Raw genomic sequence first — 26105 nt, forward strand, 5'->3', positions numbered from 1 at the left:
CGTGCTGTGCTGACCCTGCCTTGAGATGCACCTTCCCCATGAGCAGGTCCCAGAGGCCATCAGGACAGAGCTGCAACTCCAGTGGGAAAGGTGCGCTTCTGAGGTCTCCAGCTTGTGTGCAAACGCACCGTCTCTCACGGGAAACCCTGTGTGGACCTTATCTGAGCACCAACCAGGGCCCCTCTGGGCACCCAGGGGAGCGTGTGGCTCCCTGATGTGCCACCAGCGTGTGATCCTCTGCCTGGAGGGAACGTGAGAGCCTCCTGTGGGGTGGCCTCCCAATGCCTGTGAGCAAGGAGCAGCAGAGTTTTATGCAGCATTTTATTTAATAAGACAGAGGAGGAGAGCAGGACATATAGATCAACCTGGTCATTTCATCTGCCTATTTATTTTCTACCTACTAGTCATCTAGCTTTAGAAACAGGGGATGGATTTTTAAGTGGTTGTCTACAGGGAAAAATGAGGGCATAGGTTGAAGGAGCCTGTACTTTTCTGAATATACATCTTATTTAATAGTTTTAACTTGAAGAACATTCAATGTAATAATTTAAATCAAAAGTTTAAAAAATAAAAATGAAAAAATAATAATAAATCAAAAGTTTTAGAAGGCAATACATAAAACAAAAAAAATTGCAATAGAAACAATCTGACAAGAAGTAGATGATGGGAAAAAGCTAAAAAAGTAAATCAATCAAGGGTTCCCAGTCCAAGACGAAATGAAGGAAAGGCCTGAGCTCACCTCCTCCCATTTCACATTAAATTCCCACCTACAGACAGAGCACCTCCCCCTGGAGAGGAAATGAGGGCTGACTGAACAACTTCTACACGACCAACAAGAGAGAAATCCCATAGACACAGCGGGGGAGAGACAGAGACATGGCACCATGGCAACTGCACCCCAGCACTGACCTGCAGTGGGCAGGGATCCCTGAGGGCGTATGTGCAGACTCGCCCATTCTGGGTGAAGTGAAAAACAGTGACTGAAAGGGCACCTAGACTATAAGGAGGAAAATCCATTTACTAACTGAGAACATCTGCCAAGTGGGAGGGGAACTGTAGGAACTCTCTCTGGTGTCAGGGGCACCAGAAAAAGCCAGTCATTCATTGACACTCTCCCTCTCCCTTGGTCTCATGTGCAGGACATAAGTCAGGTGCTTCAGCCAGTCAGCCTTGGTGGTCAGGGTGCACACCATGCCTAGGCCCTAGGCCCCAGGCTCACACCAGCTCTGTGGCTTGTCCGCAGGACTTCTACTCCCACTGCAGCTCCAGTTCTGGGCCCCTTAACCCCAGTGCTCCCCATGGCCCACTCCCACTCCAGCTCCAGCTCAGGGGCCCTTACCCCCAGGGCTGCCTGTGGCCCACTCCCACTGCAGCTCCAGCCAGTCTGCTAAAGACACCTGGCTCACACAGTCTAGAGGACAAGCTCCTAAACAAGTCTCTTCTTCAAGACTGGGAGAGGTTGCTGTTTTACCTAATTCATAGAAACAAACACAGAGAGACAGCCACAACAAAGAGACAGAGAAATGTATTCCAAATAGAGGATCAGGAAACATAAATCCTATCTAATAAAAGAGAAACATGGTAATTAGCCGTACCTCCACTACCCTTCCCATTGGCTAATCAGGGGGATATGCAAATTAACTGCCAGCCAAGATGGCGGCCGGCAGCCAGGCAGCTTGAAGCGAACATGAGGCTTGCTTGCTTCAGTGACAGAGGACTCCAACGTTCCCCGCCTGCCGCTGCTGGCCTCTGAGCTTGCAGTTTGAAACATTGTTACAAATATAGAAGCTAAACAAAAGCCCAGAAACCTGCTTTCAGCCAGCCGGGATCTCAGAGCTGGAGTTGAAACAGTGTTTCAATTATAGAACCCAAACAAACCAGATACCTGCTTTCAGCAGCCAAGGCCTAAGAGCTGGAGCCAAGCCTCAGAGCTAAAGCTGGCCCAGAATAAAAAAAAAAAAAGGAGCGGTTGGGAGCTTCAGTCACCCGCCAGCCTGAAAACAGCCCTCAGCCTCTCACCCAGACTGGCCAGGCAGCCCAGTGGGGACCCCCACCCTGAAGGGTGTGTGACCAGCTGCAAACAGCCATCAGCCCCTCACCCAGGCTGTCCAGGCACCCAAGCGGGACCCCCCACCCTGATCCAGGACACCCTTCAGGGCAAACCAGCCGGCCCCCACCCATTCACCAGGCCTCTATCCTATATAGTAAAAGGGTAATATGCCTCCCAGCACCGGGATCAGCATGACAGAGGGCAGCACCCAAACCCCCTGTGGCTCTGTGTGTGACAGGGGGCGGGGCCACACCCTCCCTATCCACCCTGCTCTGTTCCTGACAGGGGAAGGCACCCCAACCCCCTGATCAGCCCTGCTCTGTGCCTGATACGGGGAGCTCCCTGTGTGTGACAGGGTGCGGAGCTCCAAACCACCCCTCCCCCACAGGCCCTGCTCTGTGTGTGAAGGGGTAGAGCCATAACCTCCCCATCGGGCCTGCCCTGATTGTGACAGTGGCGGTGTCCCAACCCCCTGATCTGCCCTGCTCTGTGTGTGACAGGGGGCGGTGCCCCACCTCCCCTATTGGCCCTACTCTGTGCGTGACAAGGGGGAGCTCCTCAACCCCCTGATGGGCCCTGCTCTGTGCGTGACAGCGGGGAGCTCCCCAACCCCTTAATGGGCCCTGCTCTGTGCGTGACAGGGTACAGAGCCCCAAACCCCTTGATTGGCCCTGCTCTGTGCGTAACTGGGGGTGGCGCTGCAACCTCTCCATCTACCCTGCCTTGAGTATGACAGGGGGCGGTGCCCCAATGCCCCAATCGGCCCTACCCTGAGCATGACTGAGGGTGGCATCGCAACCTACCAATCTGCCCTGCTCTGTGCATGACTGGGGGCAGTGCCCCAACTCCCCAATCGGCCCTGCTCTGAGCCCGACCAGGGGCTGCACCTAGGGATTGGGCCTGCCCTCTGCCACCCGGGAGCAGGCCTAAGCCAGCAGGTCGTTATCTTCCGAGGGGTCCCAGACTGTGAGAGGGCACAGGCCGGGCTGAGGGACCTCCCCCTCCCCCCTAGTGCACAAATTTTTGTGCACCGGGCCTCTAGTAAATAATAAATAAATAAATAAATAAATAAATAAACAAACAAACAAACAAACAAACAAGCAAGCAAGCAAGCAAGCAAGAACTACTAGTAAATGAATCAGAGATATGCAATTTACCAGAAAAAGAGTTAAAAATAAACACTGGTTGTAAGTTTGCTCAATGAACTAGAGAGAGGAATACATTGCCGTAGACCAATTCCAGCATGTCATAATTTCAAGAGTTTCATCAAAAGGTTGATGAGACTTGGGGACTCAACAGGGTTGAGCCACACATGTAGACACCTGTTGGGAATGGCTAAAGGCATTTCCCCAAACCTGAATAGGAAACTGATTGTGGCTGCCAGACAGTTAAAAGGCATCTTAATCTACATGTTATTGCCTCCTACTGGCTGTTAACGTTAAAAAACCATTGAAACCTGTAAAGAATTTTTGTGAGTTTATTTGAGCCAAACTGTCGACATATGCCAGGAAGCAGAACCTCAACGAATTGAGATAGTGCTCCGGAGAATGGTGGGTTACAATTGTATTTATACATTGCAATCAAAGGAGGGACATAGGTGAGTTACATGAAATTCATTGGTGATAGATTAAGGAGGAGGGATAAAGCAAAGTGGGGAATCCCCCGGGATTGAATAAAAAGTAAAATGATGGACACACACTTAGGTGGGTGCAGGATCAATGAACATGATAATGAAGGATTTTGTGGTCTCTGTCCTGGCGCCCAGCACATGAGGTTGTGCCCCAGGGGCTCCAAAAAAAGGGAAGTCACAAGTTACCCAGACATTTCAAGGACATGTTATCATAGATGCAAAAAGACAGATAGGCTCAGTTACAGTAAAGGTTGACCTTGTCAGTGAAGATACTGGCCTAGGACGTAACTGCCCACCATAACTGCTTTTAGTTAAAGTTTAATTTCAGAACATCCTTTGTGGTGACTTTAGGTCTCTGAGTTTGCAAGACTGCCATGCAGGCCTCTCCTGAGCTTGTCAGGTCAGCATGTGGCCCCTTTCGTCCACACATCCCCCTTTTGGTCATAAATCAACCCGAAGGATGCATTGATGACCAACCTTTTGGTTGAATAATGGAGTCCCACGTTGCTAGGAAGGCTCGTTCCTAGGATGTCTCAGTGTCAGCATGACTTGCTGAATAGGTGGACCACTGGGGATGGGGCAAGACCATAACCTTAGATGGCATTTAAGGTGGAATTATTATTATTTAAAAAAGGGCAGGTAAATGGGAGGCAGTCAGGTCCTATACGTCCTTATTAAAAAGTAGTCTGGATCATTTCTAATTTTTGAGCCACCATGATCCGAGTCTTTTTGTTGTTTGTCAAGTTTTGTTTTTCTGCATCTAGTATAACATTTACATATCAGGAACAAAAGTAACAATACTAAACCAACATTGATTAGGAACAGAAAATGTCTAATACTAGACGAGGAAACGTCTGAGGGGAATAAACATCCCAGCCAACCGAAAAACCCTTTACATGTATCATCATAATTTTTTATTAAGCTAATTATATGTTTCCCTCCTTCATCCACTGTCACTTGTACCTTATGATACTTTGGCCAGATGAATTAAGACTCTACTATTTCATTATCTAGAAGCTCTAATTTTTCGTTTGGCCAGTTAGTTTCCATAGAAATGACTTCATGGGGAAGATTAAGTTCAATTTCCCAATACATTGGCTTTTCAGTATCAATATTATCATAGGTTTTATGAACCTCAGGCAAAGTTATTCTGCCTATAATTTCAGTGTTACACCATATTCCAGTATTATTTAATGTAAACTTGGTGATATTACAGTAAAAATCGCTTAGTATAACAGAAAAGTTTTTTTAACCCTTCCCAGCAAAAAACGTCCCTTTCCCATATACCATATACTGTTATTTGTTGGGGTAGATACAATAGGCCAGGACTGGGTGAATTCAGTATTCCATATGGATTGGGGGCATAACCATTCACCTTTCCAATTTTCACACTCAGACAGTGAGATGGGTTCCCATTGTTTATTATTTTTAAATATGGCCCATCTACTTCCCACTGGAAGTATTCTAGTATTATTGAGGATGCCTATGCCTATGCCTATGCCAGCCAGTTGAACTACTGGGAATTTAAGCATAGGATCTAATCTAGGTACCTGGGCTTTTAAGACACAACGTCTTAGATCGCATTTCCCATCTAAAATTTTTCAAATTCCTGGGGAACCATGAGTCCCACGAGTGTCTGGCCTGGGCTTAGGGTACAGGCACGTTCCCATTGTTGGGTTTGTGCATGAGTTTTTACAGTCTGTCGTGTCTGTTCTCCATGCTGCTTCAAAACCCTTTACAACTACACAAATTCCTCAGCACACAACATAGGGGAATTTTCTGGGAGCTAGGTCTGCCTCAGGCGGCTCTGGCTGATAGCGGCTGGGTGGTTTGGATGGCCTTGCCAGCTTCTTCTGGCCTGCTCCTGCCCTGCCTGCCTCTTCACTCCTGCTACTAAACCTTACTCTGTCCCTTCTTACACACGCAGAACCAGACCAAAGGCAGCAAGGTTTGAGCAATTTTTTTTAATTTTTATTAGTTAAGGTATTGCAAATGTGTCCTCATCCCCCCAATAAACCCCAACCTTCCCCCCAGCCCCCTCCCCGCACACTCATGTTCCCATCCCCCTGTTGTCCATGTCCATTTGTTTGGCTTATATACGTGATAAAAGTCCTTCGGTTGATCTCTTCCCCTTACCCCCGCCCTCCCCTACTTTCCTCCTGGGGATTGATAGCCTGATCGCTGTTTCTCAGTCTTTGCTTCTGTCCCTTTTCATCAGACTATGTTGTTCTCTATAATCCACAAATGACGGAGATCATGTGGTATTTATCTTTCTCTGACTGGCTTCTTTCATTTAGCATAATGCTCTCCAGTTCCATCCACTATCCATGCTGTTGCAAAAGGCAAGAGTTCCTTCTTTTTTTTCCGCAGCATAGTATTCCATTGTGTAGATGTACCACAGTTGTTTTTTTTAAAAAAAATTGTTTTATTGCTTAAAGTATTACAAAGGGTATTACGTGTGTCCCTTTTTTCCCCCCGCCCTTGACAATCCCCTGACCTCCCCTAACCCCCAGTGTCTTATGTCCATTGGTTATGCCTATATGCATGCATACAAGTCCTTCGGTTGATCTCTTACCACCCTCCCTCCTGCCCCCCAACCTTCCCTGGCCTTCCAGCTGCAGTTTGACAATCAGTTTGAGGCAGCTCTGCCTCTGTATCTATTATTGGCCATAGTTTATAATGGTTATTATTATCCATAAATGAGTGAGATCATGTGGTATTTTTCCTTCATTGACTGGCTTATTTCACTTAGCATAATGCTCTCCAGTTCCATCCATGCCGTTGCAAATGGTAAGAGTGCCTTCTTTTTTACAACAGTGTAGTATTCCATCGTGTAGATGTACCACTGTTTTCTAATCCATTCATCTACTGATGGGCACTTAGGCTGTTTCCAGATCTTAGCTATGGTGAATTGTGCTGCTATGAACATAGGGGTGCATATATCCTTTCTGATTGGTGTTTCTGGTTTCTTGGGATATATTCCTAGAAGTGGGATCACAGGGTCAAATGGGAGTTCCATTTTTAGTTTTTTGAGGAAACTCCATACTGTCTTCCATAGTGGCTGCACCAGTCTGCATTCCCACCAGCAGTGCACAAGTGTTCCTTTTTCTCCACATCCTCTCCAGCACTTGTCGTTTGTTGATTTGTTGATGATAGCCATTCTGACAAGTGTGAGATGGTACCTCATTGTTGTTTTTATTTGCATCTCTCAGATGATTAGTGACTTTGAGCATGTTTTCATATGTCTCTTGACTTTCTGAATGTCCTCTTTTGAAAGGTGTCTATCTAGGTCCTATGCCCATTTTTTGATTGGATTGTTTATCTTCCTTTGGTTAAGTTGTATGAGTTCCCTATAAATTTTGGAGATTAGGCCCTTATCAGATATGACGTTGGCAAATATGTTTTCCCACACAGTGGGCTTTCTCATTGTCTTATTGATGGTTTCTTTTGCTGTGCAGAAGCTTTTTATTTTGATGAAGTCCCATTTGTTCATTTTCCCTTTAGTTTCAAGTGCCTAGGAGCTGTATCAGTTAAAAAATTGCTTCGGCATATGTCTGAGATTTTGTTGCCTTTGGATTCTTCTAGAATTTTTATGGTTTCCCGTCGTACATTTAAGTCCTTTATCCATTTTGAGTTTATTTTTGTGTATGGTGTAAATTGGTGGTCTAGTTTCATTTTCTTGCATATATCTGTCCAATTTTCCCAACACCATTTATTGAAGAGACTATCATGGCTCCATTGTATGTTCTTGCCTTCTTTGTCAAATATTAATTGAGCATATTGGGTTGGGCTGATTTCTGGGCTCTCTATTCTATTCCATTGATCTATATGTCTGTTCTTGTGCCAGTACCAGGCAGTTTTGAGAACAGTGGCTTTGTAATACAGCTTGATATCTGGTATTGAGATCCCACCTACTTTGTTCTTTCTCAGGATCACTGCAGCTATTCGGGGTCTTTTTTTTTCCAGATGAATTTTTGGAGAGTTCGTTCTAGATCTCTGAAGTATGCCGTTGGTATTTTAATGGGAAGTGCGTTGAATTTATAGATTGCTTTGGGTAGTATGGACATTTTAATGATGTTGATTCTACCAATCCATGAACACGGTATGTTCTTCCGTCTGTTTATGTCTTCCTCTATCTCTTTTTTCAACGTCCTGTAGTTTTCTGAAGTGAAGAGATGGAAAAATATCTTTCAGGCAAATGGAAATGAAAAGAAAGCTGGGGTAGCAATACTTATATAGGACAAAATAGTCCTCAAAGTGAAGGCCATAACAAGAGATAAGGAAGGCCACTTCATAATATTAAAGGGATCAATACAACAAGACGATATAACCCTGGTAAACATATATGCACCCTGTGCAGGAGCACACAAATACATAAAAAAAAAACTCCTGGAAGATATCAAAGGAGAGCTCGACAACAATACAATCATAGTAGGGGACTTTAATACACCACTGACATCACTGGATAAATCCTTTAGACAAACAATCAGCAAAGAAACAGCAATCCGAAATGACTCACTAGATCAGTTCGCAATGGCTAGTACTTCCAGTACTATGTTGAACAGGAGTGGTGAGAGGGGGCATCCCTGTCTTGTTCCTGTTCTTAGGGGAAATGGTGTTAGTTTTTGTCCATTGAGTATGATGTTGGCTGTGGGTTTGAAATATATGGCTTTCATTATGCTGAGGTATGATCCCTCAATTCCTATCTTGCTGAGAGTTTTTATCAAGAAAGGGTGTTGGATTTTGTCAAATGCTTTTTCCGCATCAATTGATATGACTATGTGGTTTTTTTCTCTCAATTTATTTACGTGATGTATCACATTTATTGATTTGCGGATATTGTACCATCCTTTCATCCCTGGGATAAATCCTACTTGGTCATGGTGTATGATCTTTCTGATGTACTGCTGGATCCAATTTGCTAGGGTATTGTTGAGGATTTTGGCATCTATGTTCATGAGGGATATTGGCCTGTAATTCTCTTTCATTGTGTTGTCTTTATCTGGTTTTGTTACTAGGGTGATGCTGGCTTCATAGAATGAGCTTGGAAGGGTTCCTTCCTCTTGAATCTTTTGACATAGTCTGAGGAGGATAGGTTTTAGGTCTTCCTTGAATGTTTGGTAAAACTCCCCTGTGAAGCCATCTGGCCCCGGGCTTTTGTTTGCTGGAAGCTTTTTGATGACTGCCTCAATTTCTTCCATAGTTATTGGCCTATTGAGATTTTTAGATTCTTCCTGATTAAGTTTTGGAAGGTTGTACTTTTCTAGGAATATGTCCATTTCCTCCAGGTTGTCTAGTTTGTTGGAGTAGAGCTGTCCATAGTATTTTCTAACAATCCTTTGTATTTCTGTGGGGTCTGTTGTTATTTCTCCTCTTTCATTTCTGATTTTGTTTATTTGGGTCCTCTCTCTTTGTTTCTTGGTGAGCCTGGCTAGAGGTATATCAATCTTGTTTATCCTTCCAAAGAACCAGCTCTTGGTTTTGTTGATCTTTTGTATTGTTTTTTTGGTCTCTATGTCTTTCATCTCCGCTCTGATCTTTGTTATTTCCTTCCTTCTGCTTGCACTGAGCTTTTCTTGTTGCTCTCTTTCTAGCTCTTTGAGTTGTAGAGTTATGTCATTTATTCTCATTGTTTCTTGTTTCTTGCAGTAGGCTTGTAGAGCTATGAACTTCCCTCTCAAGACTGCTTTCGCTGTGTCCCATATGTTATGGATTGTTGTGTTTTCATTGTCGTTTGTTGCCATGATGTTTTTTATTTCTTCTTTGATCTCTCTGGTAACCCAGTCATTGTTTAATAGCATGCTATTTAGTCTCCATCTGTTTGATTTTTTGGATTGTTTTTGTTGTAGTTGATTTCCAGTTTTATGCCTTTGTGCCTAAGATGCCTGATATGATTTCAATTTTCTTGAATTTGAAGAGACTTTGTCTGTGACCCAATATATGGTCTATCTTTGAAGATGACCCATGTGCACTTGAGAAGAATGTATATTCTGTGCCTTTGGGGTGAAATGTTCTGAAGAGGTCAATTAATTCCATCTGATCTAGTGATTCATTTAGAATTGATGTTTCTTTGCTGATTTTTTGTTTAGAGGATTTGTCCAGTGGTGATGATGGGGTGTTAAAGTCCCCTATTATGATTGTATTGCTGTCAATCTCTCCCTTGATCTTCTCCAGAAGATTTCTTACGTATTTGGGTGCTCCTATATTGGGTGCATATATATTTACCAGAGTTATTTCTTCTTGTTGGACTGCTCCCTTTAGTATTATGAAGTGGCCTTCTTTATCTCTTTTTATGTCCTTCACTTTGAGATCTAATTTGTCAGATATAAGTATTGCTACCCCGGTTTTTTTTTTTTTTTCACTTCCATTCTCCTGAAAAACCTTTTTCCATCCCTTCACCATCAGTCTATGTGCGTCTTTTTTTCTGAGGTGGGTTTCCTGTAGACAGCAGATATATGGGTCATGTTTTCTTATCCACTCATTTACCTTATGCCTTTTGACTGGGGCATTTAATCCATTTACATTTAAAGCTATGATTGATAGAAACTTGTTAGTCGCTAGTTTTGTTCTTTACTGCTGTGGTCCTTCTTTTTTTCCTGTTTTTTCTTTTTATAGCAGACCCTTCAGCATTTCTTGCATTGCTGGTTTGGTGGTAATAAACTCCCGTAGTCCTTTTTTGTCTGTGAAGCTCCTGATTTGACCCTCAATTTTGATTGATAGCCTCGCTGGGTACAGTATTCTTGGATTCAGACCCTTTCTTTGCATGACTTTGTCTATTTCATTCCATTCCCTTCTTGCCTGATGTGTTTCTGTTGAGAAATCAGTCACTATTCTGATGGTGGATCCTTTGTAGGTAACTTTCTGTCTCTCCCTGGCTGCTTTTAAGATTCTTGCTTTGTCGTTGGTGTTTGCCAAGTTAATTATAATGAGCCTTGGCATTACTCTTTTGAGTTTCATTTTGTTTGGGACTCTGTGAGCTTCTTGGATTTGTGATTTTTTTCTTCCCTATATCAGGGAAATTTTCTGTTATTATTTTTTCAAAGAGGTTTTTTATTCCTTGCTCAGTTTCCTCTCCTTCTGGCACCCCCATTATTCAGATGTTGTTTCATTTTGTGTTGTCCCAGAGTTCTCTTCGGCTCTCCTGCTTTTTAATTTTTTTTTCTTAGAAGCTTTTCTGCTTGGGTATTTTTTTCTACCTTGTCTTCTAACTCGCTGATGTGGTCCTCTGCTTCTTCTAGTCTACTGTTGATGCTTTCTATTGAGTTCTTTATAGCAGTGATGTCATTTCTTATTTCTTCTTGGTTTTTCTTCATTTCCTCTTGGTTCTTACACATATTGTTGAATTTTCCTTCCATTCTTTTCATCCACCTTATGGCCATTTCTCTGAATTCTTTCTCTGAAAGGTTGCTTGCCTCAATTGCCTCGATTTTGTTTACTTCCTTTTCTGATGATGCCTGTTTTTCTTTCATATGTGGGTTGGTTCTTTTTTTCACCATGATCTCTCTTCTCCAGGTGTTTGGTTATGTACTTCTCTCTCTGATGCATTGTTTTAAAGGCACAAAATACAGCACAACAAGGCACAACATACAAGGCACTGAACACAAATGAATTCACGATATTAATAAACCTAAATAAAGGTGACCACCCGAGCAAGAGAATTAGGGGGTAAAGAAGAAAAAGAGAAAAGAGAAAAGGAAACAACAAAAAGGAGTGCAGAAATAAGATTGGGAAAGGGGAGAGAGAAAAAAAAGTAAGAGAGAGAATGAAATAGAGGTGGGGAAGAGACTATTTATATGGGGAGAAAACTCTAATAGAACCGCTACTAATCCCAACAAATTCCAGCAACAGATCCCTGGAGATGAATGCAAACTACAAACAACCACTAATATCAAGCAAGGCAAGGGAAAACAGAAGCACAAAAATAACCGGAGAAAGAAAAAAAACCAAAACAGAAAAATGAAAATAAAAAACAAAACAATCTCACAAAAAAAGCATAAAAAAACCCAATATACTCAAAATAAAGCAAACACTAGCAAAATGACAGAGAAAAAAAAATTGGATAGTGAAGAAAGATAAGAGAGAGGTGTATATGGATTTAGAGCAAGGGATTGGAAATTAGATATATAAGTAGGGTGAAATTTATACAGTGGGTAAAAGGAAGGAATAGGGAAAATCTAAAGCAGGAATAGGGTAAGAGAAACAGGACAATAAAAGGGGAAAAGTGAGGAAGAGAGTTTTGGCTTAAGGGTAAAGTTGAGATAGAGAGAAATGATGCTGAAAGAACGATGAAGATAGAGTGTAGAACACTAATCCCAAAATAAAATAAGGAAAAAAATAAAATGACACTTTAAAAATGGTAAAATGATGGCAATAATACTGGTTAAAAATAAAAATGTAGTAATTAAAAAGGTAAAATCAGGTTATGAAAAAAAAATTTTTAAAAAAAAAAAAATTTTTAAATAATACAATAGGTTCTTAATTAAAAGGTGAAAAAAGAATTTAAAAAATAAAATAAAAGAAAGATGTGCAGTAGTGAAGGTGCTTCAGATCTTTTACTCTTCTTTTTGGCATGCCTTAGTCCTGCCACATATTCAGGAGAATGTTGAATTTCCCTGCGATACACTGTTCCTCCATGTTGGAAACCACAGTCCTGATTTTAAGGCAGGCTGTATTTGTTTCCCAGATTGCCTTTATTTGTATGTACAGAAGAGTCAGTTCATTGCTCTGTCTCTGGGTGGCAGTGTGTCTGAATTGACCTCCGAGGCTATAAGTCCTCTCTATCCAGTAGGGTTTATTTTCTCTGTTGTACTTGAAACTGGTTTGGGAAAGTCCACTGCCCAGAGCTGGTTCTTTAATCATTACTCCCCGCTCTTTTTCCCAGGCTCCCCAAAAACAACTTTCCCCTACAGGCTCTGCGAGTGATCCCAACTGGGAAATCCCATGCACTGGGTTTAATAATCAAATGCACAGGTCTAAGGGGAAGTGTAAAAAACAATAGCCTGAGAAGTTGTGCGAATTCGCAAGCCTCCACCTTCCAGGTCTCCGTGCGCCCACTTGCCCCTGGCACCAAGTAGCTGGCAGACTGGCAAAATTCGAGGCTGCTTTTTTGCATCCAGTCCAGCTATGGGCTTATTTTTAGCGTTCCCTTCTGCCAGCAGCCCTGTGGGGCCCCTTCCACACTCGCGGGTGACGCTGGCCCCCAATGGCCGCGGACTCTGTGGGGGGCAGATTTCCCCCCATGCACGTTCCTCTCTACAACCTCAATTGCAAACCTCACCTTTAGGGGAAGTCTAACCTTTCCATGAGAAGAAGCAGTGCTCGTCTGAGTTCACGCAGTCGCGCTGCTTGAGATCCCTTGTTTCCAGGTTAGTAGCTGATCTCTGGATGCCAGTAACAGCCACTCAAGATGGCGTGGTCTCCATAGCTGAGCCGGCACACCGAGAGAGATTTCATCCGCAGTCTCCAACCATCCCCTTTTTCCGGGAGTTCTGTCTTTCCCAGCTGCAGACTGTCTCTCAGCTGAATATCCTCTGCCTATTCGGGCTGTATGTTACCCGTTTCAGCTGCTCACCCTTATCTTTTCCGGGACAAGGCAAAGGACACATCCGTCTATACCTCTGCCATTTTCTCCTCCCCTCAAGGTTTGAGCAATTTTTAAATTCCTTAACATACATTCTAAGACAGTCGAGTTTGAGGAGGAGCTATTTTATTACTGCAGGGAGGGAACGGGTTACCTCCTCCTTAAAAAATACCTGAATAAAAGAACTAATCAAGATAAGGTTTATTTTCCAACTTCATTTGTCCTTGGGTGTGGACAGCAAATGACACTAACTAGATTGACATAAACTATTTAACCTTTGTTTAGGAAGGAAAATGCAAATCATTTACTCCCAAGTGTCCTTGGTTTAGGGAAGATATGATTTCTGCTCAGTTTCCCTATTCTACTTGTCCCAGCTTACTGGCCTATCATGCATTCAACTTTTTTTCAACATTTCTCTGTTCCTTCTCATCACATACAAAACCTTCACAAATTTCACACTTTCAAATTAGCCTTCAAACCTTCTTTCTATGTCCTTCAAAAATGCATAACCATGCCTCAGACATTCCATTAAGTATTTCTCCTTACCTTCCTCCATCATACCAAAGCCATACTTTCCAGTTAGTTAGAACTCTTAGCCTTAATTTTTAGGTGACATGTAAATAATTAACATTCCTCAGATTAGCAATACATTCATATTTTTTAAGAGACACAAACAGAAATTTCACTAGCTAAACATTTTAAACAAAGACACATATTTAAACAATAAAGACAGATAACATTCCCCATTAAAAACTTTGAATCACCAGGGCAAGCAATATCAGTTTGTAAGTATACAGGCCTTGTTGGAGGCTGTCTGCCTCTGTGGTCAGCAACTTCTCATCCTTGAAAAGGCCTCAGCTGTTCCTCGTCCTTGAAAAGTCTTTGATCTCTGCTGCAGACGGAGATGGGTGTCAGATGGGAGTAGGTGTCCATTCACAGTCAGGTGCCCTTTTTAAATGAGAAATGTGAATCCAGAGCTAACTCCTTTAAGTTTAGCTGCACATGGGTTAGTAAGTAATACCTGGTAAGGTCCCCTCCAATGACGTTGGAGAGAGTCTTTTATTTGGTGTCTTTTCCAATACACCAAAACTCCTGGTTGTAAGCCATGATCTTTGAAATCTTTACTCCCAGGAGCGCACTATGAAATGAATCTGTTACCAATTTGTTAGTTCCTACAATGCAGAATGTCTGCTCTTTACTTTTCCTTATATTTGCGAAACAAAAGATTTAGAAGTCAACAATATTTTAAACAGCCATAAGAATAATTATCCTCAATTCACTTAGTCCCATAGTTATTTTTGTTTATCCTGATTATTTGCCAGTAGTTTTTTGTTTTTTGTGTTTTGTGTTTTTTGTTGTTTTTTTTGTTTGTTTGTTTTATTTTGGTTTGCCTGGGACTTTCCCAGTATTATTTTGTTTTCATTTTTTTTTATTGCTTAAAGTATTACAAAGGGTATTACATATGTGTCCACTTTTCCCCCCCCGCCCTAGACAGTCCCCAAGCCTCCCCTATCCCCCAGTGTCTTATGTCCATTGGTTATGCTTATATGCATGCATACAAGTCCTTTGGTTGATCTCTTACCACCCTCCCTCCTGCCCCCTAACCCTCCCCGGCCTTCCCACTGCAGTTTGACAATCTGTTTGAGGCAGCTCTGCCCCTGTATCTATTATTGTTCAAAAGTTTATAATGGTCTCTATTATCCATGAATGAGTGAGATCATGTGGTATTTTTCCTTCATTGACTGGCTTATTTCACTTAGTATAATGCTCTCCAGTTCCATCCATGCCGTTGCAAATGGTAAGAGTGCCTTGCTTTTTAGAGCAGCATAGTATTCCATCGTGTAGATGTACCACTGTTTTCTAATCCATTCATCTACTGATGGGCACTTAGGCTGTTTCCAGATCTTAGCTATGGTGAATTGTGCTGCTATGAACATAGGGGTGCATATAACCTTTCTGATTGGTGTTTCTGGTTTCTTGGGATATATTCCTAGAAGTGGGATCACAGGGTCAAATGCGAGTTCCATTTTCAGTTTTTTAAGGAAACTCCATACTGTCTTCCATAGTGGCTGCACCAGTCTGCATTCCCACCAGCAGTGCACAAGTGTTCCTTTTTCTCCACATCCTCTCCAGCACTTGTCGTTTGTTGATTTGTTGATGATAGCCAGTCTGACAGGTGTGAGATGGTACCTCATTGCTGTTTTGATTTGCATCTCTCGGATGATTAGTGACTCTGAGCATGTTTTCATATGTCTCTTGGCTTTCTGAATGTCCTCTTTTGAAAGGTGTCTATTTAGATCCTTTCCCATTTTTTGATTGGATTGTTTATCTTCCTTTGGTTAAGTTGTATGAGTTCCCTATAAATTTTGGAGATTAGGCCCTTATCAGATATGACATTGGCAAATATGTTTTCCCATGCAGTGGGTTTTCTCGTTGTTTTGTGGATGGTTTCTTTTGCTGTGCAGAAGTTTTTATTTTGATGTAGTCTCATTTGTTCATTTTCTCTTTAGTTTCAAGTTCCCTAGGAGCTGTATCAGTGAAGAAATTGCTTCAGCATATGTCTGAGATTTTGTTGAAGAGACTATCTTGGCTCCATTGTATGTTCTTGCCTCCTTTGTCAAATATTAATTGAGCATATTGGTTCGGGCCGATTTCTGGGATCTCTACTCTATTCCATTGATCTATATGCCTATTCATGTGCCAGTACCAGGCAGTTTTGAGAACAGTGGCTTTGTAGTACATCTTGATATCTGGTATTGAGATCCCACCTACTTTGTTCTTTTTCAGGATCGCTGCAGCTATTCGGGGTCTTTTTCTTATTCCAGATGAACTTTTGCAGAGTTCATTCTAGATCTGTGAAGTATGCCGTTGGTATTTGAATGGGAAGTGCATTGAATTTATAGATTGCTTTGGGTAGTACAGACATTTTTATGATTTTGATTCTACCAATCCATGAACACGGTATGTTCTTCCATCTGTTTATGTCTTCCTCTATCTCTTTTTTCAACGTCCTGTAGTTTTCTGAGTAGAGGTCTTTTACCTCTTTAGTTAAGTTTATTCCTAGGTAGCTTAATTTTTTGGTGTGATGGTAAATGGGATTGTTTTTTTAGTCTCTCTTTCTGAAAGTTCAATATTGGTGTATAGAAATACCTCAGATTTCTTGGGGTTAATTTTGTATCCTGCTACATTGCCAAATTCATATATTAAGTCTAGTAGCTTTTTGATGGAGTCTTTAGGGTTTTGTATGTATAATATCATGTCGTCTGCAAATAAGGACATTTTTACTTCTTCTCTTCCAGTTTGGATGCCTTTTATTTCTTCTTCTTGTCTAACTGCAATGGCTAATACTTCCAGGACTATGTTGAACAGGAGTGGTGAGAGTGGACATCCCTGTCTTGTTCCTGTTCTTAGGGGAAATGGTGTTAGTATTTGTCCATTGAGTATGATGTTGGCTGTGGGCTTGTCATATACGGCTTTTATTATGTTGTGGTATGATCCTTCTATTCCCACCTTGCTGAGAGTTTTTATCAAAGATGTGTGTTGGATTTTGTCAAATGCTTTTTCTGGGATGCAGATGTCTTAACAACCCAGTGACCCGTTCTTTGCTCCTGACTGGAGCTCAGGCGCCATGTATTTCCTGATTGGCTAATTCAAAGGGAGGGGTTGGCCTTTCCTGTTTCAAGATGACAACCCCCAGGGGAGCGGCAAGCCATGCGGCCAACATGGCAGCTGTCAAGTCAGGCAGCCCAAAGTGGTTGCTGTCTACACTGTTCTTTGCAATTAAATTTAAACTGGTTTTTGTATTAAGAATTTTAGTTGAGATCACAGAGTTAATCCTCTTTTTTAATCAGACCAATAAGCAACATATTTTGAATTCCTAATTATCTCAGAGAAAGCAAAAATTATTTTCTAAAAAATTAAATTTCTACACTTTAGGCATCTAGCTACCACAACTACACAATTTCTCCCAATACAATCTGAACCTCTAACTTTTAGCTGGAAAGTCAAATATTTAGCATTTCTCAATCAGTAACATTTTTAAGAATAAACTTCAAAAATACAAGACATCATCAACCAACAGATTCAATTCTATCCTCTAGATTTCATATGCGGCACACTCAGATCAATATTTCAGTATTATGTCACTTCAAAATACGTAGACATAAGTTTTTATCATTTGATTCAGTAAACTCCAAGGCCCCAAGTTCCCAGTGGCTCTGGAAAACCACTCTTGAGACTGGTAAAACAGGCTTGGCCCAGCTCTTAACTTTAAAACGACCTTTTTTTTCTTCTGGGGAAAGTCAAGAAGCAAACTTGTAGCTACATAATTTCTTGCCAGTTGCTTGCCTGCAGGGGAAATTTCAAAATTGGCCAATTGATTGCAGCCGCAGCCTTGGGGGAAACTGTTCTCAGCAAGTTTGGTCTAACCTGGTCCATTCAGATGTAAATTGACCACATTCTTTCTTTAAGATTTGCTAGAGGCGGGAAGCAACTAGCCACTTCCTCCATTAGAAAGGCCTCAGCTAGCCTTTTTAATTAACAAAGGGTCAGTTTTTTTTTAACCAGGCTACTTAGATTTTTATAATTAACTAGAGGCCCAGTGCACAAAAATTTGTGCACTCGGGGGGGGGGGGATCCCTCAGCCCGGCCTGTGGCCTCTCACAGTCTGGGACCCCTTGGGAGATAACGACCTGCTGGCTTAGGCCTGCTCCCGGGTGGCAGAGGGCAGGCCCAATCCCTAGGTGCAGCCCCTGGTCGGGCTCAGAGCAGGGCCGATTGGGGAGTTGGGGCGCTGCCCCCTGTCATGCACAGAGCAGGGCGATCGGGAGGTTGTGATGCCACCCACAGTCTCACTCAGGTTAGGGCCGATTGGGGGGTTGGGGCACCGTCCCCTGTCACACTCAAGGCAGGGTCGATGGGGAGGTTGCGGCGCCACCCCCTGTCATGCACAGTGGGTTGGGGCACTGCCCCCTGTCATTCACAGAGCAGGGCCCATCAGGGGGTTGGGGTGCCACCCTCTATCACCCACAGAGCAGGGCCGATCAGGGGGTTGGGGCGCTGCCACTCTCACACTCAGGGCAGGGCCAATGGGGAGGTTATGGCTCTACCCCATCACACACATAGCAGGGCCCGTGGGGGTGGGGGGGCGCCGCACCCTGTCACACACAGAGCCACAGGGTGATCAGGGGGTTGGGGAACTCCCCCCTATCAGGCACAGAGCAGGGATGTTCAGGGGGTTGGGGCGCCTTCCCCTGTCATGAACAGAGCAGGGTGGATAGGGAGGTTGTGGCCCCGCCCCCGGTCACACACAGAGCCGCAGGGCGATCAGGGGGTTTGGGCACTGCCCCCTGTCATGCTGATCCGCTGATCCCAGTGCTGGGAGGCATATTATCCTTTTACTATATAGGATAGAGGCCTGGTGCACGGGTGGATGCCGGCTGGTTTGCACTGAAAGGTGTCCTGGATCAAGGTGGGGGTCCCCACTGGGGTGCCTGGCCAGTCTGGGTGAGTTGATGATGGCTGTTTGCAGCTGGTCACACACCCTTCAGGGTGGGGGTCCCCACTGGGGTGCCTGACCAGTCTGGGTGAGGGGCTGAGGGCTGTTTTCAGGCTCGGGGTGACTGAAGCTCTCAACCACTCCTTTTTTTCTTATTTTCTTTTTTATTCTGGGCCAGCTTTAGCTTTAGCTCCAGCTCTTAGGCCTCCCCTGCTGAAAGTAGGTTTCTGGCCTTTGCTTACAATGTTGCAATCCTGCCGGGCTTGGCGGACTAAAGCAGGTTTCTGGGGTTTTGTTTAGTTTCTATATTTGTTACATAGTTGCTTAGAGTTGCAGCTCAGAGGCCGGCAGCGGCAGGCAGGGAACGTTAGAGTCCTCCGTCACTGAAGCAAGCAAGCCTCATGTTAGTTTCAAGCTGCCTGGCTGCCGGCCGCCATCTTGGCTGGCAGTTAATTTGCATATCGCCCTGATTAGCCAATGGGAAGGGTAGAGGTCGTACGCTAATTACCATGTTTCTCTTTTATTAGATAGGATATATTTCAATAATTCTTGAGATTCAAATCCAATTATTATTTTAAGGCATTTACTTTGGCATATTTTTGTAACAGAGACAATTTTACTGAATTTTCTTTTGGAGGCTTGTTGCTAGAACAAGCCTGCATTTCTTCCCTGGGTCAAATTCGCCATTTTTCTTAGGAAATAATCAGTCTTGGGTTTTATTTTGTACATTTATAAAGAGACTCCAGCTCAAGACTCTATCTAAATATCCAAAAACAGGACAGTTGTACGCATTAGTTTTAAGCCAGCTTTTCTCTTTACATATGCACAGAAATCCCAGACGCATTTTTGAATTTTGTAAAACTTTTCAATTACAAGGAGACTTTAAAGTAGAATACTTGGGGAGGAGGCGTCCATATCGGATCACCATGTGCTCCCTTCTTCACTTTCCCACATCCTGCTTTGGGGGAAGTTTCAGCAAATGATTCAAATGGCGCATTTTTCCCAAAGTCATGCTTAATAGAAAGACATTTTAAATTTTTTCCTAATTCACTTTCCAAAGAAATGGCTAGCACCCAAGGTTATCTTAGCCAAAATTTGGTTATCATAAGATCTTCTCCGGTAATTTTTAAATAAAACTAGTCTTTTTGAGGGCAAGCCGATAGTTCTACCCTCTCCTGCCACCTTTGAATCTCTCCGCAACAGAGGCGGGTTCGGCAGCAGGGTTTTATTTCTTATTACAGATTTTAGATTCCAAATACAAATTAAGATTTTAATTTGGACAAGAAACCACATTGAGGTGACCATTGCATTCTTTTTTCAACCTGATTTAAAAGACAACTAGGCTTCCCCAAAGCGGAACTTGCCTCCTCTTTAAACAAATTTAAACAACAACAAAGAGACACAAAAACATCAACACTCTTATACAGGCACACAGAACACACTAAAAGTTTACACCAGAGAATGTCCAGCATTAGAAACTACCAAAGCAGTGTCTTTTGTCCCTGGTTCGGGAACTTACCCTCTCTAAAATTTCAGTATATTCCCAATGGACTATTCAAAAAACAAACAAACAAAAAATGGGCTAAGGGAAAAACAGGGTGTAGACATTAATTAACTTCAGAATAGTTCTGAGACAGTCTCTAAAATTTTATTAATGTCCATCTTATTAGAAGAAAATTTTTTCTATGCTTTTCTCTAGAAGCTTCTAATTTCCAAATCAAGATATGCTTCCCATATATTCATTCAGTTTAATTTCAGAGCCGGCATTTTCTCATTTCTGCATGCAAAATATTAACATAGGTACCCCAAACAAACTGCATTTTAGCCATTTCTCAGTTAATATTTTCTAGTTAAATCTTCCCATTTCTTTAAAGTACTTGCAAGTAAAGGCTTCCTATCAGGAGTATTAAATGAGGGCTGGGGTCTCGGGAGCTTCTGGCCTTGGAGGAACAATTCTCCATGTTAATTTTTTTATTATTATTGAATATCTGTAGAGTCTGAGCAAATTTTCTAGGGGTGTTATGTAGTGGGTTGCAAAATGTACTGCTTATGGGTTGAGCTCCATGAGGCTGTCACCCCTCATGTCGCAATTCAACCCTCTTACGTGTCTCGGTTTCTCTCCTGGCTGTCTAAAACAACCAGAAGGGCTCGGGGCTCTGGCTTACCAGGCCTTATGGCCGCTCTCCCGGATGAGCCAATCAGTTAATTACAGTTGAGTTGGAATTTCCCTGTGGGGCTCCTGCATGTCGTGAGGTATAACCTCTGACACCTCCTCAAAGGTTCTTAGTCACCTAAGAACACCCAAGAATCGGGCAGGAGGGAGGATGTGCCCCTTTATCTTCGGAGCTGAACGAGTTCAGCTCTCATTTATACAGCGAAGGTTTTATTTTTTGCTCAGACTCTCAGAAAGCAATTCTAATTGAAGAACCGAAATCAAAACCAGCCACCCATTTTTTTGCTCCAGTCCTGCCTTGGCTTGGGTTCTGTGAAACCTTAACCTGGGGTCTTATCAACCCTGGTTCCACCTCGAGGATTTTAAACAGTTCAAATAAAGTCCGACCTTCAACCAAAGGAAGGAAAGATTCTGGATCCAAGAGACAACTCACTAAAGTTCACCTGGGACGGGGGAGCCGGCGGGGCTCAATGGGCCCTTGGCTGGATCCTAGCACCGAGTCTGAGTCCGCAAGGTGGTCCTGGGTGAGCTTCTTTGGAATCCTGCTGTGACTACGCCAAGTAATGTTAACGTAAAAAAACCATTGAAACCTGTAAAGAATTTTTGCGAGTTTATTTGAGCCAAACTGTCGACATATGCCGGGAAGCAGAACCTCAACGAATTGAGATAGTGCTCCAGAGAATGGCGGGGTTAAAATTGTATTTATACATTGCAATCAAAGGAGGGACGTAGGTGGGTTACATGAAATTCATTGGTGATAGATTAAGGAGGAGGAATAAACAAAGCAGGGAAACCCCTGGGATTGGATAAAACGTAAAATGATGGACACATACTTAGGTGGGTACAGGAACAATTAACATGATAAATGAAGGAATCTGTGGTATCTGTCCTGGGGCTCAGCACATTTGGTTGTGCCCCAGGGGCTCCAAAAAAAGGGAAGTCACAAGTTACACAGACATTTCAAGGATATGTTATCAAACATGCAAAAAGACAGATAGGCTCAGTTACAGTAAAGGTTGACCTTGTCAGTGAAGATACTGGCCTAGGACGAAACTGCCCACCATAACTGATTTTAGTTAAAGTTTAATTTCAGACCATCCTTTGTGGTGACTTTAGGTCGAGTTTGCAAGACTGCCATGCAGGCCTCTCCTGAGCTTGTCAGGTCAGCATGTGGCCCCTTTCGTCCACATGGCCAAAAATCTGAACAGCCGTAGGCTATTCCCCAAACTGACAATGCTTCTGTACCCTTTGAAGCCTTACCCTTTGAGGTGTATTAGCTCCACCTTGCCTTAGAACAAATTGTGTTAATAAAAGCAAGGGTTCTAGACAAGGAGGGAGTCTTCAGTTCCTTTAGCTGAAGGTCCTCCGAGCCCCAATGCCTTTCAAAATTACATCTCGTCTCCGGATTCTTTATTAGTCTCTGGATTCCTATGTCACCTACGCACAGCCCCTTTTCCAGATTCCTGAACCCTTCTTGATGCTGGGACATGAACCCTGGCATAATAGATGAACTCAGTGAGAACTTCAACAAAGACATAGAAAAATATTTAAAACAACCAATCAGAACTGAGGAATAGGATAAGTGAAATGAAAACAAAAATGCTCTGGAGGGAATCAACAGCAGATTAGTTGAGGCAGGAGAATGAGTCAGCAAGCTGAAAGACAAGGTAGTGAAAGTCAACCAGAACAGCAAAAAGAAAAAATAATGTTTTTAAAAATGAGGATAGTTTGAAGGACTTATGGGGCAACATCAAGTGTGCCAACATTTGAATCATAGGGGTCCCAGAAGGAGAAGAGAGAGAAAGGGATGTAAAGCCTACTTAAAGGGATAATGACTAAAAACTTCCCCAACCTGGAGAGGAAAACAGACATCCAAATCCAGAAAGCACAGTCCGACTCGGGAGTCCTGAAGGCTTCTTGTCTTTTACAGTCTCCATAGGGAGCATAGCACCACTCTCGGCCCAAGCGGAGCAACCGGCCAGGAGCAGGGAGAGCCCTGGGCTGCTTCACTAGCCTTTCCACCCCACCAGCCAGACCCTTCCTGCTCAGCTCTGCTCCATTCCCAGGCCTCTTGTTTTCCCGGAATGAGAAGGGCCTGGCCTCAGCTGCGCTCCTGCATCCCCGGTGGTGGAGCCTCATTGGACCCCATGAACTGGTCCGTCACCCTTCACACACGGACTCGGGGTTTATCGTCATGAGCCAAAAGGTTGGTCTTTGAAACACCTAATAGTTCCCTTATCTTCCCCCCAAAATTTCAAAATATGAAGCAATATGAAATTCCAGTTTTCCATCCCTGGAATAAATGTGATTACAGATGCCTCGCACTGTTCTGGGAATAATGCCCACGCCTCTGGACCACGACGTTTTCCCTCCGCTGTTGTCTTCCCAGAGGATGTCTGTCCACGCAAACACAGTTCCCTGTTCCCCTCAAGGACACGCTTCACCGCCCTCCGCGCAGCCCGCTCTGGAGACGCGCTGGACCGGAAGGCCTGGCCCAATGCACACGGCTGGGCGCCACCAGGCCGGAGCAGAACCGCGTGTTCTGACACTCGGGGGTTTATGCGCTCAGTCCTGGGGGAAGCAGGTCATGGCAGCGGGTCTAGGGTTTCAAGGCTGAGAGTCCATCCGCCCTGACTCCCCCGCACTGGCCTGGGCAGACTACAGGGCCCAGGGGTTGTGGAGGTTGGGAATGTGGTCCCCTCCTTCCTCGGAGAAGGCAGAGCCCCCACTTCTCCCCACCCCACACTCTGCTTGCCAGCTGCCCCACCCCTGCCCCCACCCCCAGTCACTCCTAAAGCCCAGACTCCAGCTTTTAATCATGCGCAGCTTTGCCTCAAGCCAACCCCAGGGAGCTCGCTCCTCTGTGCAAGGCCTGCAATGCCCAGCAGTGGGCCCCGCTGCGCCTGGGCCCGCCTCTCCTAACCAGTTGAAGCACAACCCACAACTGCCTGCTCAGCGGAGCGCCCCGTCCATGCTGGCCTGTGACCAGTGTTCACAGGCCCCTCCCGGAGTCCACAGGCCCGCACAGGCTCAGCTGGGCAGAGTGCTTTGTAGGTTGCTAAAAACTTCAGGATTTTAAAAGATATGCAAGGTTAAGTTTGACACGATCATGGAATTGCTGCATATCTTTTCAAGTGATGAAGCCCACCTGGGGATTTAAGAAAAGAAGTTGTACTATGCTGTATGAGAAATATTTTACTGTCTCTCCGCCTGTTTTCTATTTCAGTACTCATTATGGTGACTGTTCATAGCATGATCATTGCTTAACCATTGGAGGACAGCATTTGTTAGTGGAGATCAGAAAAATTATTTGTGAGATTCTGCAGAGTTCATTTTTCTATTCCCAATATTTGCTGAAGTTAAATAAAATTTTTCAAACCATTGATGTAATAACAATAAAAAAAATCCAGAAAGCACAGAGAGTTCCAAACAAAATGATCCCAAAGAGGCCCATATCAAGACACATCAGATTTAAAATGCCAAAAGTTAAAGAATCTTAATGGCAGCAAGAGAAAAAGCAGCTTGTTATGTACACGGGATCCTTCATAAGACCATCAGCTGATTTTTCAGCAGATACAGTAATGGCACAAAATATTCAAAGTGATCAAAGGCGGAAACCTACAACCAAGTATACTCTATCCAGAAAAGTTAGCATTCAGAATTAAAGTAGTGATAAAGAGTTTCCCAGATAATCAAATGATGAAAGAGTTCATCACCACTAAACAAGCATTAAAAGAAAAGTTAAGAAACCTTCTTTAAATGGAAAATACCAAAACTAAAAACAAGAAAATATTGGAATGAAGAAATTTTCACTGATAAAGGCAAACAGTTGTAAATGTAGTAGTTCAACCAATTATAAAGCTAGAAGGAAGATTGACATACAAAAGTAGCTAAAGAATGTGTAACACAGTAATACATTAAGGGATACACACACAAAGCAAGATGTAAAATATGATGTAATAAACATAAACATGGGGGTGAGTACACAGTGTAGCTTTAGAAAGCATTTGAGCTTAAGCAACAATCAACTTAAAAAAACATTGCTATACACACAGCTTGTGATATATGAATCTATGGCAACCCCCAATCTATAATAGATACAGTTAGAAATGAGGAAAAAGAACCCAAACAAACACTAAGAAGTCATCAATGTACATGAAAAGAGAGCAAGAGCCATAGCTGGTTTGGCTCAGTGGATAGAGTGTCAGCCTGTGGACTGAAGGGTCCTGGGTTCAATTCCAGTCAAGGACACAGTCCTCGGTTTCAGGATCCTCCCCAACCCAGGCCCTGGTTTGGCTAGTGCAGGAGGCAACCAATCAATATGTTTCTCTCACATTAATATTTCTCTGTTTTTCCCTCTCTCTCTGAAAATCAATGGAAAAATATACTTGAATCTGAATTTTTAAAAAAAGAAAGAAGAGATCAGGAGAAAAGAAACAGAAAAGAACTACAAAAGCACAGAAAAAAATTAATAAAATAGCAATAAGTATACACCTATCAATAATTTCTTTAAATGTAAATGGACTAAACATTTCAATCAAAAGACAGGGTGACTGGATGGATTAAAAAACAAGACCTGTGCATATGCTACCTATAAGAGTCTCATTCAGTTTGAAAGACACAAAAAAACAAAAAGTGAAGAGATGGAAAAAGGTATTTCATGCAAATGGAAATGAAAAGAAAACTGCAGTAGCAATACTTATGTCAAACAAAATAGACTTAAAACAAAGGCGATAACAAGAGACAAAAAAGGGCATTACATAATGATAAATGGATCAATCTAACAAAAGAAGATATTTATAAACATCTATGCATTAAACATTAAGAGTACCTAAATATTTAAAGCAAATATTAATAACATAAAGCAAGAGTTGACTGTAACACAATAATAGCAGGGAACTTTAACACCCCACTTACATCAATGGATAAATTATTTGGACAAAAAAATCAATCAGGAAACAATGGTCTTAAATGACACACTAAAATAGATACACTGAAAAGATACAGAACATTCCAGCCAGAATCAGAAGAATATACTTTATCTTCAAGTACTCGTGGACCATTTGTCTAGAATAGGCCACATGTTAGTCTACAAAAAAGTCTCAATAAATTTTTTAAAATTGAAATCTTATCAAGAATCTTCTCCAATCACAACAGTATGAAACTAGAAATAAA

General features: G+C 42.8%; 1 protein-coding gene across 1 annotated transcript in view; it reads left to right on the top strand.

Annotated features, from left to right (window-relative positions):
- The window catches only part of LOC132237449 (DLA class II histocompatibility antigen, DR-1 beta chain-like), an 85850-nt gene that overhangs the window by 10436 nt on the left and 49309 nt on the right, over positions 1-26105 (top strand). The gene's annotated exons all lie outside the window — the stretch shown is intronic.

Source organism: Myotis daubentonii, chromosome 6 (assembly GCF_963259705.1).
Source record: "Myotis daubentonii chromosome 6, mMyoDau2.1, whole genome shotgun sequence".
In the NCBI taxonomy this organism is placed as follows: Eukaryota; Metazoa; Chordata; class Mammalia; order Chiroptera; family Vespertilionidae; genus Myotis; species Myotis daubentonii.